Source organism: Phyllostomus discolor, chromosome 3, assembly GCF_004126475.2.
Source record: "Phyllostomus discolor isolate MPI-MPIP mPhyDis1 chromosome 3, mPhyDis1.pri.v3, whole genome shotgun sequence".
NCBI lineage: Eukaryota > Metazoa > Chordata > Mammalia > Chiroptera > Phyllostomidae > Phyllostomus > Phyllostomus discolor.
The window spans coordinates 172669500-172684302 of NC_040905.2; the positions used below are offsets into that span (position 1 = coordinate 172669500).

General features: G+C 39.6%; 1 long non-coding RNA gene across 1 annotated transcript; it reads left to right on the plus strand.

Moving 5' to 3' along the window:
• Positions 1 to 8504: 8504 nt before the first annotated feature.
• On the plus strand, positions 8505 to 10230 carry LOC118499352. Its single transcript, XR_004901867.1, has 2 exons — positions 8505 to 8657; positions 9256 to 10230. It is a non-coding gene; the product is annotated as an uncharacterized LOC118499352 (long non-coding RNA).
• The last annotated feature ends 4573 nt before the right edge of the window (positions 10231 to 14803 follow it).

Consider the following 14803-nt stretch of genomic DNA (forward strand, 5'->3'; position numbering starts at 1 on the left):
AAAAAAATGTCAATCAATTGTTTCCATCTGGAGCAGCAGTACAGATCATACTGTTATATTGTGACTTGCATTTATTCCAAATGCTATTAAGCCCTAATATAAAAATTACTATTTAAAAATAATATTTAAAAGAGCTAATTAGCCTTGGCTGGTGTGGCTCAGGGGACTCAGTACTGGCCTGTGAACAGAGAGGTTGCCAGTTCAATTCCCAGTTAGGCACATGCCTGGGTTGTGGGCCAGGTCCCGGGTTGGGGGTATGTGAGAGGCAACCAATCAGTGTTTCTCTCTCTTTTTCTCCCTTCTTTCGCCTCTCTCTGAAAATAAATAAAATCTTTAAAAAAGAAATAAATAAAAGAGCTAATTAGTTTGACTATATGACATATGCACAAGGTACAAAATCAAAAAGAAGCAGATGGTACAGAGTGAAGAGTAAGTTCCCATCGCCACACTGCCATGTCCCTAGCCACTCTTTTTCTCTTTCAAGGTCATTGCACTTACCAGTTTCAAAAAGATCCTAATGAATAGAAGAATTATGAGCTTTGTCTTCCAAAATAACACGTTCCTTGCACATCTTCAATAAGAAAGGGACAGATACTCTTACTGATATTTTTTCATGCCTCAGTGAGATGAGGGTACAACAACCCTTCTAAGACTAACATAAGTTCTAAGTTCAGTGAAAACCATTAAAGGGAGTCAATGTGATGTTATCATGAAACTTTGTGAAGTGGAACGGCAAAGTGTTTATTGAGATAGAATACTTGTTTGTTTGTTTCTGAAACATGTTGATCAAAGGTTTGCTTTCTGACAGAGTAGGTTCACCGTGAAATTTACTTCATTAGAACTAGGTGTGGCCATTTTCCATTCCACCTTGCATTCCACCCTAAGTGGTAGAGATTTCAAAGAGGGGTTTCCCTCTGAACCAAAGGTGATAGCAGTGAACTGTGTACATATTTTCTGAACTGTGATGGTTTCAAGGAGCCACCTGGGGAGGGTGCTGCAAGAGAATAAGCACTGAAGAAGTGCTTTCTCATCCTAGTGAAATGAACAAGCATCCTCATTAATGGGAAAAAAATCAGCCTTTACTCTCTTGTTGAATGTTATGAAAAGTATCCAGTACGTCAACACTTAAAAAGTCCTCCTTTTTTTAAACACCAAACAGAATCTGTAAAATGAAGCATTAGTGTGATCCAGAGCCCTCTGAACAATATAGAACTGGGAGATCAGTAGATAGATCTTTTTGTGCCTTAATCAAAACGAAAGGCCAAAAGGTACATATTGGTATTAAGGCAGACATGATTCATTTACCCCACCTCAGAAAACACTGAAAACGAAATCTACCAACCTACAAGTAAAATCAACAGTCAAATGTACTTTTTCCAGAACATTTAGTGATGAAAGGACATTGAACCATCATGAAAGTTCATGTGAAAAATATTACGAAAAGGCTAACAAGTGACAGTAATTTTATTTTTGTTTTATTTTCAAAATATTTAACATTTATTCAAAAGATGGCCAAGTTTAGGCAACTGAATAAAAATTTAGAAAAAATAAAATTAGTTCCATACTTTATAACATACACTAAATGAATTCCATGTGGATTACATATTTAAATGTCAAAATTTTAAGTATTTACATGTAAAAAGCTGTAAAAGTAATAAAAATTGTATGTAAAATATATCCATAAATTATAAATAAAATTTTCTTAGTGTATATTCAGTATATAGATACTTACAAAAACTTTGGGACACTCAATGCAGGAATTATAAAAAAAAAGATTGTTTCATTTGACTACAGAAAACTGGGCAGAAACAAAATCCTAAATTTTCTCATATGTAAATTAGATAACTAGTGACAGATTGGGAAAAACTACATTGTTGAAATAACTTCCTAGGCCCAAGTTGGAGGCACTCCTGCCCTGGGTGCCATGCTAGCAGACCAAAACCTGGGTAACTTTTGTGTTCCTGTAAATGCCCTGATTGATCAGAAGCACAGGATGCCCAGTCAGCCAATCCCTACACACCAAACCAACACTGGGCTCTGCACTTACTTCCTTCTTCCTTGTCTTCCCAGACAAGCTTGACTGTGAGGCCCCAGCCAAAAAGGTACTTTTCCCCTCTCTTGTTCTTTATTCTTTTTTTTTTTGAAGATATTATTTATTTATTTTTAGAGAGAGAGGAAGGGAAGGAAGAAGGGAGGGGGAGAAACACCAATGTGTGGTTGTCTCTCACTCACCCCCTACTGGGGATTTGCCCTGAAACCCAGGCATGTGCCCTGGACTGGGAATCAAACCAGTGATCCTTTGGTTTGCAAGCCCGAGTTCAATCCACTGAGCTACACTAGCCAGGGCTTGTTCTTTATTCTTTATAGCCTACAAAAACTTCCTGCTTTGTCCCTTTTTGCATTTCTGCAAAAGGAGACTGTCCACTTCAAGAATGTTAAATAAAGTTTTTTGGTATCACCTAATGGTCTTCTCTAATCATTTTTAAAACATTTGATTTTTAGAGCAAGTAGTTTAATATATAATAAATTCTTATAAATCAATAAGCAAAAGTCCCAATAACAGGATATAATAAAAGGTCAAAGGACACAAATATGAAAATTTGCAATAGAAAAATTCACTTGGATAATAAAATTATGAAAAACTGTTGACTGTCTCTTATGGGCTGAATTGTGTCACCCACAAATTTATATATTGAAGTCCTAAACCTAAGGTTTTCAAAGAGGTAATTAAATTAAAATGAGTTCATTAGAATAGGCCCTAATCCAGTAAGACTGTGGTATCCCTATTGGATGACATTTGAACACAAACATAGACACAGGGAAGATCATGGGAAGACACAGGGAGAACTTCCTGTGTGTAGAAGGCAAGGCAAGGACAGAGGCCTCAGGAGAAACCAGCTCTGATGGCACTTTGGTCTCAGCCTTCCAGAATTGTGAGGAATAAATTGCTGTTGCTTAAGCCACTGGGTATGTGGTACTTTGTTATGGCAGCCCTACCAAACTAATGCAGATTAAAAGAGCAATTACAGCTCTTGAATTGGTAAAGAGAAAATAAACAACTATGTTATTCAGTGTTGTTAAAGTGGTCACATACTGCTGCCACTAGTATTAATTGGTATTACTTCCCGAAAGTTTGAAAATAACTATTAGAAATCTTAAAAAGTGAATACTTTGACCCATCAGTTATACTTCTGAGAATGAACGATGCTGAAATAATTAGTGTTATGAAAAGACACTCATTACAGCCCAGTTATACATGTGAAAAATCGTAAATCTCCTAGATAACAAAAAATTAAAGAGTTAGTTTAAGAAATGTTAGGTCCTTAAACTACACTATTGAGCAGTCACTACAAATGCTATTTTTGCAAATGAATCAGATATGGTAAAGTTATAACCCATATTTTGCCATGTATAATGCACACCCATGTTTTTGGCCCAAACTTTCAGGAAAAAAATCTTTCATTTTAATTTTCTAATTCAATTATTTATTTATCTATATTTAGGTATTTGTTTTTTTTGTATTATAAAGGAGTTTTAGTATTTATTTTTTAATGTATTATGGTGCAAGAAATTTTATTTAACAAATAATTACATAGCACAAGAATAGATACAAGGTACAAGAAATTTTACGTACCAGTAGCGAATTAGTACTACCCATGTATAATGCACATCCTTATTTTTTCCTCAAAAATTTGGGCTAATAAGTGAGCATTATACATGGCAAAATATGGAAGTTTTATGAGCAATTTCAAATATACACAAAAGAAAAAGAATAAAATAAATACCTGCCATTCTGATTCTGAAAGTGTTAATGTTTGCCCTGGCTGGTGTGGCTACTGGATTGAGTGCCCTCTGAGAAAACAAAGGGTCACATGTTCAATTCCCAGTCAGGGCACATGCCTGGGTTGCAGGCCAGGTCCCCAGCAGGGGGCACTGAAAGCAACCACACATTGATGTTTCTCTCCCTCTCTTTCTCCCTCTCTTCCCCTCTCTCTAAAAATAAATAAATACAATCTTTAATAAAAAGAAAATGTAAATATTTGACATACTTTCTTCTTATTTTTTAAGAAGTAAAATATTATATATCCAACTGAATGATCTTTGTGCCCCTTTTCAATAATATTTCCTTCCTACCACCATCCTCATCTCCTAAAAGGTAACTATTCTCAAAAATTAATTTCACTCAACTTTTATTTTCAAGATCCATTCATTTTGAATCATGTAGCTCTAACTTACTCCTTCCAACTGTGACATGGTATATATGAATAAATTATAATATAAATTTATCTTTTCCTTTCGTTGAATCGCTTGACTTTTTCTAACTTTTTTCCTATGACATGTACAAGGCTGCAATGAACATTCTTGTACATATCTTCGTGGGTACTTTTGTGAAGTTTTTCTCACATGTGTATACTTAATATTTGAATTTCTAGGACACTGAGTAATGCATTTTAACTTCACTAGATAGTACCTCAAGGCTTTCAAAGTGGTGGTATCAATTTGCACTCCCATTGTGTATCAGTTAGTTTCTGCTGTGTAATAAACTATTCCTTAATGCAGTGGCTTAGAAACAAACATCTATTTTTTTTCTCCCCATGATCCTTTAGGTTAGCTGACAGTTCTGTTCTGGTGAACTTGGCTGTGGCTGGATTTTCTAGGATGGACTTACTGTTATGTCCAAGTCCACCACTGGGACGGCTAGGCAGCGGGAAATGCTATTGCCTGTCTTCACATGGCCTCTCATCATTCAGGAGGCTAGTTCCAGCTTGTTCACATGGAGGCAGAAAGGTTCTGGCAATAAGAAAGGACAAGTCCTAATGAGCAGGAACTTTTCAAGCCTCTTTTTTCATCACATTTATTATGAATGTCCCATTAGTCAAAGCAAGCCATAGGGCCAAGCCCAGATTCAAGGTGTGGAGAATTATACTCTGTCACTTGATTGGAGGAGCCGTAGCGAAGTTACATTGCAAAAGGTCATGCATACAGGAATAAGATAAATATGTGGCTTTTTCTTTTCTTGGCAATTTACTATAATGGATGAAAGTTGCCATTTCCCTACATTCTTAACAGCACTTGTGTTACATAACTTTTTAATTTTTTGCCAATGTCAGATGGGAGAAGGGCTGGGGAAATGGGTGAAAAAGGTGAAAGGATTAAGAAATACAAATTGCCAGGTACAAATAGAGTGGCAGGGATGCAAAGTCCAGCACAGGGGATATAGTGGATAACATGGTTGTAACTGTGTGTGGTGTGAGGTGGGTACTAAACTTATGTTTTGTAAGGTATATAAATGTCTAATTACTTTGTTGTAGATCTGAAGCTAATATATGTCAACTATAACTGAGAAATAAGTTCAAAATTTTTTTAATATTAAATAAAGAACAAAGGAGATTTGTTGGCTCATATAAATAAAAAGGCAAGGGGTATATCTTGTTGGAACTGAGAGCTTAAATATAATATACCTTAAATATTTTTAAATAATTTTAAAAAAAGAATGGTAGTGTTAATTAATAGTTCCCATACCTTTCAAAAAGACATCTGTGAGACAAAATTAGGACAATTTTCTAAAAGATGTTCTGAGGAATGCTACTTTCATAACAAGAGAAAGATTGGGGCAGTCACACCTTTTCCTGCTTAGAAAGTCACAATGCACAATAGCAGGAAAAGTACATTTATTTACTCAAATAATATTCATTGGATGTTTTTTATTTTCTGGGCACTATGCTCGGCTGTGAATAAGACAGGGAATGAGAGAGGGGTACTTAACCTAATATAGGAAGTTATGGCAAGAAGTTGCTTTTGTTGTTGTTATCAGCCTTTTTTCCCCATTTTCTTAAGATACAATTGATATATAACATTGTATACGTTTAAGGTATACAACATAATGATCGACACATGTATATGCTGCAAAATTGTTACCACAATAAATTTAGTTAATCCATCACCTCACATAGTTACAGTTTTTAAGATTTACTCTAATGATCCCCAGCTGGGGGGCGCAGTTGGTTAGAACATCATCCTGGCACACCAAGGTTGCAGGTTCAAACCCAGGTCAGGGAGCATACAAGAATCAACTCATGAATGTATAATGAGTAGAACAACAAATTAATGTTTCTCATTCTCTCCCGCTTCCTCTCTCTAAAAATCAATAAATAAAAAAATTGTTTTCCCTGGCTGGTGTAGCTCAGTGGATTGAGCGTGGGCTGGGAACCAAAGTATCCCAGGTTCAATTCCCAGCCAGGGTACATGCCTGGGTTGCAGGCCATAACCCCCAGCAACCGCACATTAATGTTTCTCTCTCTCTCTCTATCTCCCTCCCTTCCCTCTCTAAAAATCAATAAGTAAAATCTTTAAAAAATGTTTTAAAAAGATTTACTCTCTAAGGATCTTTCAAACTAGGTTGTTGAATGCTGGCTGCCTCAAAATGCCACCAAAATACCTGTGAAGAAGTCTGGGCCTCATTCAGCGCTGGTTGAGATAAGGGAGATCACTATCACCACAGACTCTTCGTGGTTTTTCAGAAGGATGAGGGCAGGGGCAAGATATTTACCAGGGTTCAGGTCTGAATTAAAGTAGCTGTTTTGATGCAGAGCTTGATAAAATTTGGGCAAGTTTCTGACACACTTATTCAGGATTGTTGGACACAGCAAGGTGACAATTTCCACATGAGTCTCTAAGAGCAAACAATCTTCAGATGTTACCTATTTTTTTTGAGAAAGTATATTTACTTCAAAGAGGGTAAATTGAAGAGTCTAGTGTTTAGATAGATAAGTCTTCAGGAAATTCCTAGAACAAATGATACAATTATTTGCCATTTCATCTTTCTGGGTAAAAGTTACCTGGAACAGTAACATCAGATAACAGTAAATTATTTTAATTTCTCAAAAGAAATCTGTTTTAATTTTATTTAATCTGGTATTTCCCCAGCTCACTTGTCCAGGGCATTCTTCTTTTCTCACAAAACCTGTTATGGTGCCAGAGAACAGACGATGCTAAGCATTAAACTAGGGAACAATTTCCATGAGAGCACGGTGAACCACTGGTTCTCGAAGGGTGGCCCGGACCCGCAGCGTCGCATCACTAGGGAGCTAGTCAGAAACGGGTCCCCCCTACTTAGTCACAAACTCTGGGGGTGAGGTCCGCGATCTGTTTTAATCTCCCCTCCCGGGGACTCTGATGCTCAAGTTGGAAACCCAGTGCTGTCAGCCGTCTTAACACTCGGACTTCCTTCTCCCCTATTTTTCTCCCCAGCGCAGAACTGAAACACGCAGGTGTCTAGGCACACTAACACTTGGTACCCTTCAAGGAAACAGTCTTTTCCTGCCTGTCAGCACGCACTCACACGGGGCAGGCAAAGCGTTCGTGAAAGCTGCGCGCCCCTTTCTTTAGAACGGGACTCACACGCTGCTAGTCTCCTCTCATTTTTATAACTCTTTGAAAACAATCCTCTCCTTTTACTAGGGTTGGTGCATTAGTGAAGAGTATATAAATTACTCAAGATTTTAAAGGCGAGCCGGAGGAGAGTGCTGGATAAAACGTCATCAGGACTTTGTTTTTTGAAAAATACCCACCGCCCACTTGAGTTGTCTCTTCTCCCAAATCTCTCTTCGTGACTCGGCACTGGTTGGGCAGCCTTCTCTTCCTTCTCCCGGAGCCACACCTTCTCTTTGACCTTTTCCGCTAAGAAACTGTTTGGTTCAAGTCTCACACAAGTTTCAAAAGTCTTTACTCCACCTACTAGTCAATCCCTTCAAGGAAATTGAGGGGATTATATTGAGGCTGAAGACTTTGTTTGCCTTGTAAGCAAAAGCGTTGCCTGTTCCCAGTCCCTACCAAGGCTGTGCTGAGTGAGGGTGACATCCGTTTATATTTCTACATCTAGGGAGGGAGGAAACCTAAGTTACAATGGTATCGTGTTTCCAATTTGTCTGGGTCAGATCCCAGGGTGCCTTTTAGATCCGTGTTCCAACCTGAGTCCCCCTTGGTCTGGCTCGGCCTGCACACCACTCACCTGCCTCCCTCCTGGGAATTAGGATTCAGGCACTTGGTCCAGGAAGTGGCACATCCAAAAGAGGCCGGTGTGTAACTACCTGGGAGGAATGTTCCCTGGTGTCGGACTTTGTGGCCCATTAGAATCATCTGGGGAGCTTTAAAAAGTGCCAACACCAGCCCTGGCTGTCGCAGCTCAGTGGATTGAGCTCGGGCTGCTAACCAAAGTGTCACAGGTTCGATTCCCAGTAAGGGCACATGCCTGGGTTGCAGGCCACGGCCCCCAGCAACTGCACATTGATGTTTCTCTCTCTCTCTCTCTCTTTCTCCCTCCCTTCCCTCTCTAAAAATAAATAAATAAAATCTTTAAAAAAAAAAGTGCCAACACCAAGGTCACACCCTATACCAGTTAAATCTGAATCCTTGGTGCAGACTCCAGGCACCAGTATTTTTTAAAGCTACGTAAGTGTTGCAAGAACTGCTGGACTACATGGTGTACAAAGTCACACACTATGCTAAGATGCTGCAACTATTTTGTTTCTAGGACTTCAGGTAACAATGAGTTACATATCTGTCACCCTCTCTTGTCTCAGTAGGTGGCAAATTTGAGACACAAAGAGAAAATGTGACTCATACAGGGAAGACCATAGATGAACTGTTAAATAAAGGTGTGGAGGAGGGGTCAGGCTCCACAGCTGACGCTCCCATGAAAGCCTAAGACCTGGTAAATGCTGTGTTATCCTCTGAGGTTTCCTGGGGCCAGAAAGAGCATCTGAATGGGTGATACAGGCAACTTGAATGGAATTGCCATGTACTGACTTACTTTTATGTACTAATTTATGAATGTTTTATATCTGAGAAACCTGAAATTTGAAGAGGTAAAATGATCACACATTTTTAAAAAATTAGTAATATGGTCTAGGTTTTAGTAATAAATTCTGACTCAGAGCTGTGTAAATGCTCATGTGAGGTCAGAATCAACATCAAAATAGTTTAACCTTGTTCCGTTGCAATTCACACCATGTGATTCTGGAGAAACTTCTGCTCACAGCTCTGGCTCAGAACAAACGTCAGTCAGAACGAATATCTTGTACTGAAGGCACGGTCAGGCTAGGGGGCCCATATCGTGTTGGTTACAGATATTTAAATTGCAGTGGGGAAAAAAGTAAGAGGAAAGAAGCTGATAGGGAAAGAATTCTTATTCTAAAAATTAATATTTTAATTTGAATTTCATGTTTTTAATTAGCCTTTTCCTGATTAATTGAGGGCTGAAGTAGGAAATTATTAACTCCATCATTATTAGAAGGTGATTGGTCAAAAGAAGGATGTAGATTAATTTGAGCAAAACTCTATCTAATTTGGTGGCTCCTGTCACTTTTCTATTCTGCTTCCCACTGTTGAATGATTTTTGCACTGGGACAGGCAGGACAGATGCTACCTAGAAAGGAGAAGCCGTGTGACTTGGGACCGTCAGAGCAGACACCTCCTGTCGACCCCCCGGAGACCTGCCTTACCTGGAGATTGCACAGGATCTCTACAGCTGTATAAATGGAAGACCAAAACACACCTAAAGACTTTGTCACGGAAGATTTTCACCACCAGTCAGGGGCTGAGGCCTGAAATTCTTCCAACACAGATTCAGCTTTTGGAATAAAATGCCATCTCCCTTGTGACAGATCTTGTGAGCTCCCCGCTCAACATCCACCCCCTTTCCCTCGCTAACTTTGCCTTTTACCAGATAAAACACAGGATGTCTGGTTAAATTTGAATATCAAATAAACAATGGATAATTGTGGGTATAAATATGTCCAAAATATGACATACTTAAATGGAAAAGAAGTAATACAGTCCCTAATTTTCCCAGACTTCCTTGCAGTGGGAGCGTCCGTGTGACCAGTTCAGGCCATTGAGACACGAAGGGATGTCTATCACATGTGTCGGGTGCAGCCTGCAAGCCTCCTTTTTCCGGCAAGAGCCACGACTAGTGTTGCCATCTCTTCCGTGTCCCTCCTTGTTGCCTAGAATGTGGGTGTGACACTGAGGTGCAGCAGCCCCTCCTGGTTATGAGGGCATGCCAAGACGCTGCAGAGACCTGGTGCTGGTGTGGTTAAGTCCTCCAGCCAGCAGCTGCTGCCTCTGGAGGTCTCGTTTGTGAAAACAAAGCAAAGCAAAGGAAAGCAAACCCCAAAGCAAAATGCTTAGGTGTACAAACCACATATTTTCTGTGACTGAAAATGGCTGGGAAAAAAAACCCCAACTCATCTTAAAAACTGAAAGTGCCGTGGGAGAGGAAACCTTACTATCCACACCTTGATGTAAAGGCATTTTCGTTGTCCTCTTGTCAGTTGACAGCCATCTGAGAGAGTTTTGAATGAGTGACCACTGGGAGGTGCCATAGGTCCAGAGCAAAAGGCACTGCCCACAGAAGGCTGTGCAGGGCATTTTGCTCTACCAGGAAAACCTACTTCGCAAACCTGCAGTCTCTTAGTAACCTCAGTCTGCTGTGTCCTTAGTTGATTCCTCTGGCTCCTGAGGAGTTCGTATAGATTTCTGCCTGCAGTGAGCAGAATAATATCTTGCCCCCAAAGATGCCCACATCCTAATCCCTGGAACCTGTTAATACATTACATTATATGGCTAAGAGGAATTAAGATAGTGGATACAATTAAGGTTGCTAATCAGCTAACTTTAAGATTGGGAGATTACCCTCAATTATCTGTCTAGACTCAATAAACATCACAGGGTCCTTAAAAGTAAAAGATGGAGGTAGAAGAGAGGTCCAGACTGGAGGTAAAAATTAGGTAGTTGTCAATGTTAAAAACACAGGTGTGAAATAGAGGTATATTTAGCAGCAGGAGGCTGGGGGAGGTCATGAGGGAAAAGTGCAGAGAGAAAAGAGATGAGGTCTGAGGCCTGCGTCTGCAGGGCCTGCGGGTAAAAGGCTGGGAGATGAGGAGGAAGCAGGCTTAGATGGGGTGACAGGAGAAAGTTGGCGAGGATTCTGTGCCCAGTTACAGAAAGGGTTTCAAGGACAAAGCAATTGTCTGAAAATGTTGTGAGATGACAAGTGAGGTGAGTTCAGACAAATGCCTACTGGATGTAGTGCTGTGAAGCTGAATTTATGAAGAGCAGTTTCCCTAGAGGCATGGCAAGAAGTGCTAGATTAGTGAAGGTTTAAGAGAATTTGGAAACAGCAGATATAGACAATTCTTTGGACATAATCAGATTCTTCCAGAAACTCCCTTTGTGGTACTCACAGGAGGTTTGTGCCCTGGGACTGTCCTCCCTATCCTGGAGATCCCAGCTGGATGCCTGCCAAGGGCAAGGACGGAACAGCTGCAGCTCTGGCTTGAGTGATCACTGCAAAGATGAACTGGCGGGCAGCTTTTTGTAAAGCAGGGGTCAGTAAACTAAGGCAAACGATGGCCACACCCACTCACTCATACGTGGTCTGTGGCAGCTGTCACCCTGCAGGGGAAGAGTTCAGTAGCTGCAACAGAGACCACATAGCCCACCATGCTTAAATATCTACTATCTGGATCTTTCCAGAAGATGGCTAGGCTTTGCTGTGTGTGTGAGAGAGAGAGAATATAAACTTGTAAATTAAGGCAGTGCCTAAAGAACCAAGGGGCTTCAGAAAAAGTTTTTTTTTTAAAGGGGGACATAACGTTTTTGCGTGTGGGTCAGAAAGATTCAGTAGAAAGTGTAAATATTGAAGTTGCAGAACAGCAATTTGCTGGGCGATGTTCTGGACTATGACAGAACGGTGGGGACCACGTGCGGAAGTGGAAGAACTGGCCTTGCTGGGAATAGAGGCGTATATATGTCTTTCATTAGTGTTCTATGAAAAGAGGTGCAACTTTATACATGACAGAAACGTTAAGTTTAAAGCCTATATTTCATTTTTTACCCATGTGAATGGGCAAAGGTAAACACTTTGATACTTTGCTTGTAGGCAAATATGTGGGGAAATAGGCAGTCATAGTTCATGGTGAGAGTGTAAATTGGTATAATTTCTACATGGGAGCCATAAGATAAGGCCTGGACCTTTTAAGGGAATCATCCACCTAGGAAATTTACCCTGTGAAACTGACCATAAATTCACCCTTGCAATAATTATACAGGAATGAATTGGGGTTATAATCAGTTCCCATCACTGCATGCGACTGGGGTTTCCAGAACATGCAGAGGATGAAAGAGGGCATGAACCCTCTCGTGAGTATGGCAAAGGGAAATTTTTGAAGACCTGTTAGGATCCTTAACCTATCAACAGTGTCCAGGGAAGTTTAACTGCTGGCAGAGATGCCTGCAGAATCTCTAGATCTGTGTGGTTTTTTTAAAGTTTAAATTCTGTACCTTTAACCTAGGTTTACGGACCTTGTTTCCTTTGCCTGTGTCTGATGGTATCTTTTGCCAATCACCCTTGCCTTTGAAGGAAACCACACAGAGGGCAATAGCAACCCTTTATATAACATTTTAACCAAGCAATGCCACTTCTGGCAATGTATTCTATCCATATATTTCATATATGTGCATTGTTTGTAAGAGCAAAACCTGGACACGACATAAATGCCCATTAGGGATCTACTCAAATATCATGGTAATCCCCTGTGCTGTGCCGACTTTGAAAGAACAAAGAGCCTTTCTATAAACTGGTGTGGAATGATTTCCAAAATGTAGTAAATGAAAAAAAAAAAGCAAGGTAAAGAACAGATATGCTAGATAGGTATGACTGAATTGTCCTCTGTGTGGTTCAAGAGCAAAGTTGATTGGTAAAACATATCATCAGAGGCAGGCAAAGGATATACATTTAATAAAATATCCAGAACATCTCTGGAAAGATACCAGGGGAGAAAAATACAATCCCCCCAGAACTTTCAATAGTGGTTGTCTCTGAGGAACAAGTAGAGAAGTGAAGGCCATACCCTTTCATATATTTTGAATTCTGTCCCTGGCATTCATGGACTGTATTTTAAAATTAATCAGGTAAGCACTGTTACACACTGAGTGAATTGAAAGAGAGAATTACAATGGAAATCATTGAACTTTTGAAGTATTCCATGTTTGAGGTGTTAATGAGTCTAGACTAGAATGGAAAGAAAGGGAGGATAAGAGCCTGAGACCAGACCTTTGGTAGGAAGTTACAGAGAGACTTGTTTCAATTTAACACAAGAAAGAAGAGTCTGAAGATTAGAGCTGCTAAAGGTGGAGTAGAGAGGGAGAATTACCCAGCATGGATGGTGTTCATACAGAAGCTGGACAGTTATATGATAAAAGTGTTGTATGCATTAATCAAGCATTCAACAATGAGTGGGTCGATAGTGTCCAAGATCTCTGCCAACCTTGATACTTTGTGCCTATACGACAAAGCCTTAGGGACACTCAAAATTCAGGGATAGAGGAGGGAAGGAATCAGAATAGTGACAAAGAAATTTTTAGAAAAGCAGGAAATTAATTAACTTCATGAAGATAGCAAACAAGGATTAGGATTAATGAATTAGGTAGCTGAGAAATTCTAAAAGCCATTTGTTTTGTTTTTTAAAGATTTTGTTTTTAGAAAGAGGGAATGGGAAAGAGAAGGAGAGGGAAAGAAACATCAATGAGTGGTTGCCTCTTGCATTCCCCCTACTGGAGACCTGGTCCAAAACCCAGGGATGTGCCCTGACTAGGAATTGAATCAGCGACCCTTTGGTTCACAGTCTCACACTCAATCCACTGAGCTACACCAGCCACAGCAAAGGCCATTGGTTTTGACAGGAGAGGGTTGTATGAAGTCTTCACTAGTTGAGTTATTACAGATCTTTAAGAGCAGTTTTAATGGTTTGCAAGTGAAAGCTTTAGGGATGAGAAATACACAGACACAGTAGGATAAGAGGTAGGAAATAGAGCAGTTAAGAGAAAAAAAATAGCAAAGACTCCAATTATACATATACTATGCCACTTCTAAGTGGTCCCACAGCAGACTTACAATACTTTGTTCATTTTTTCAGTTTCTTTCCTATTATTGTTATAGTTTCTATTGCTGTGTCTACACGCCCACTAATATTTTCTTCTTCCTTTTCTATTCTGCTGTTAATCACAGCTAGTGCATTTCTTTCATCTCAGATACCACATTTTTGATCTCTAGAAGCCTAGTTTTAGGCATGTTGCTACTTAACATGCTAAATCTTTCTTTTACCTTCTTGAATATGTAGCATAGAGGTATAATAATTGTTTTAGGGATACTTAGATCATCATTTTAAAAGTTCTATTTCTATTGATGGATTTCTCCCACTCCTTTATAATGGACCATCTTATTTGACCTCTTTGTGTGTCTAGTAAATTTTGATTGAATGACAGACATTGTACATTTTCACTTGTTGGGTGCCCATTATGTTTTTATTCTTATAAATATTTTTGACACTTTTTTTTAACTCAGGTAAGTTACTTGAAAATAGTTTGATCCTTTTGAATATGCTTCAATATTTTGCTATTCAGGATGAGAGCAACCTTTAGTCTAGGGATACTTTTGCCCACTACTGTGTACTTAATCTGTCTTGTGAATTACAAGGATTTCTACTCTGGCAGGTGGGAATAAATACTGTTCTCAGCCTTAAAATTTTTTTATTTATTTTGTTTTAAAGAGAGAGTGGGAGGGGAGAAAGAGAGGGAGAGAGATATTGATGTTCAAGAGATACATCAATCGGTTGCCTCTCGTATACCCCACACTGGGGACCTGGCCCACAACCCAGGCATGTTCTCTGACTGGGGATTGAACTGGCGGCCTTTTGGTCCACAGGCTGGCACTTAATCTACTGAGCCACATAGGCCAGAC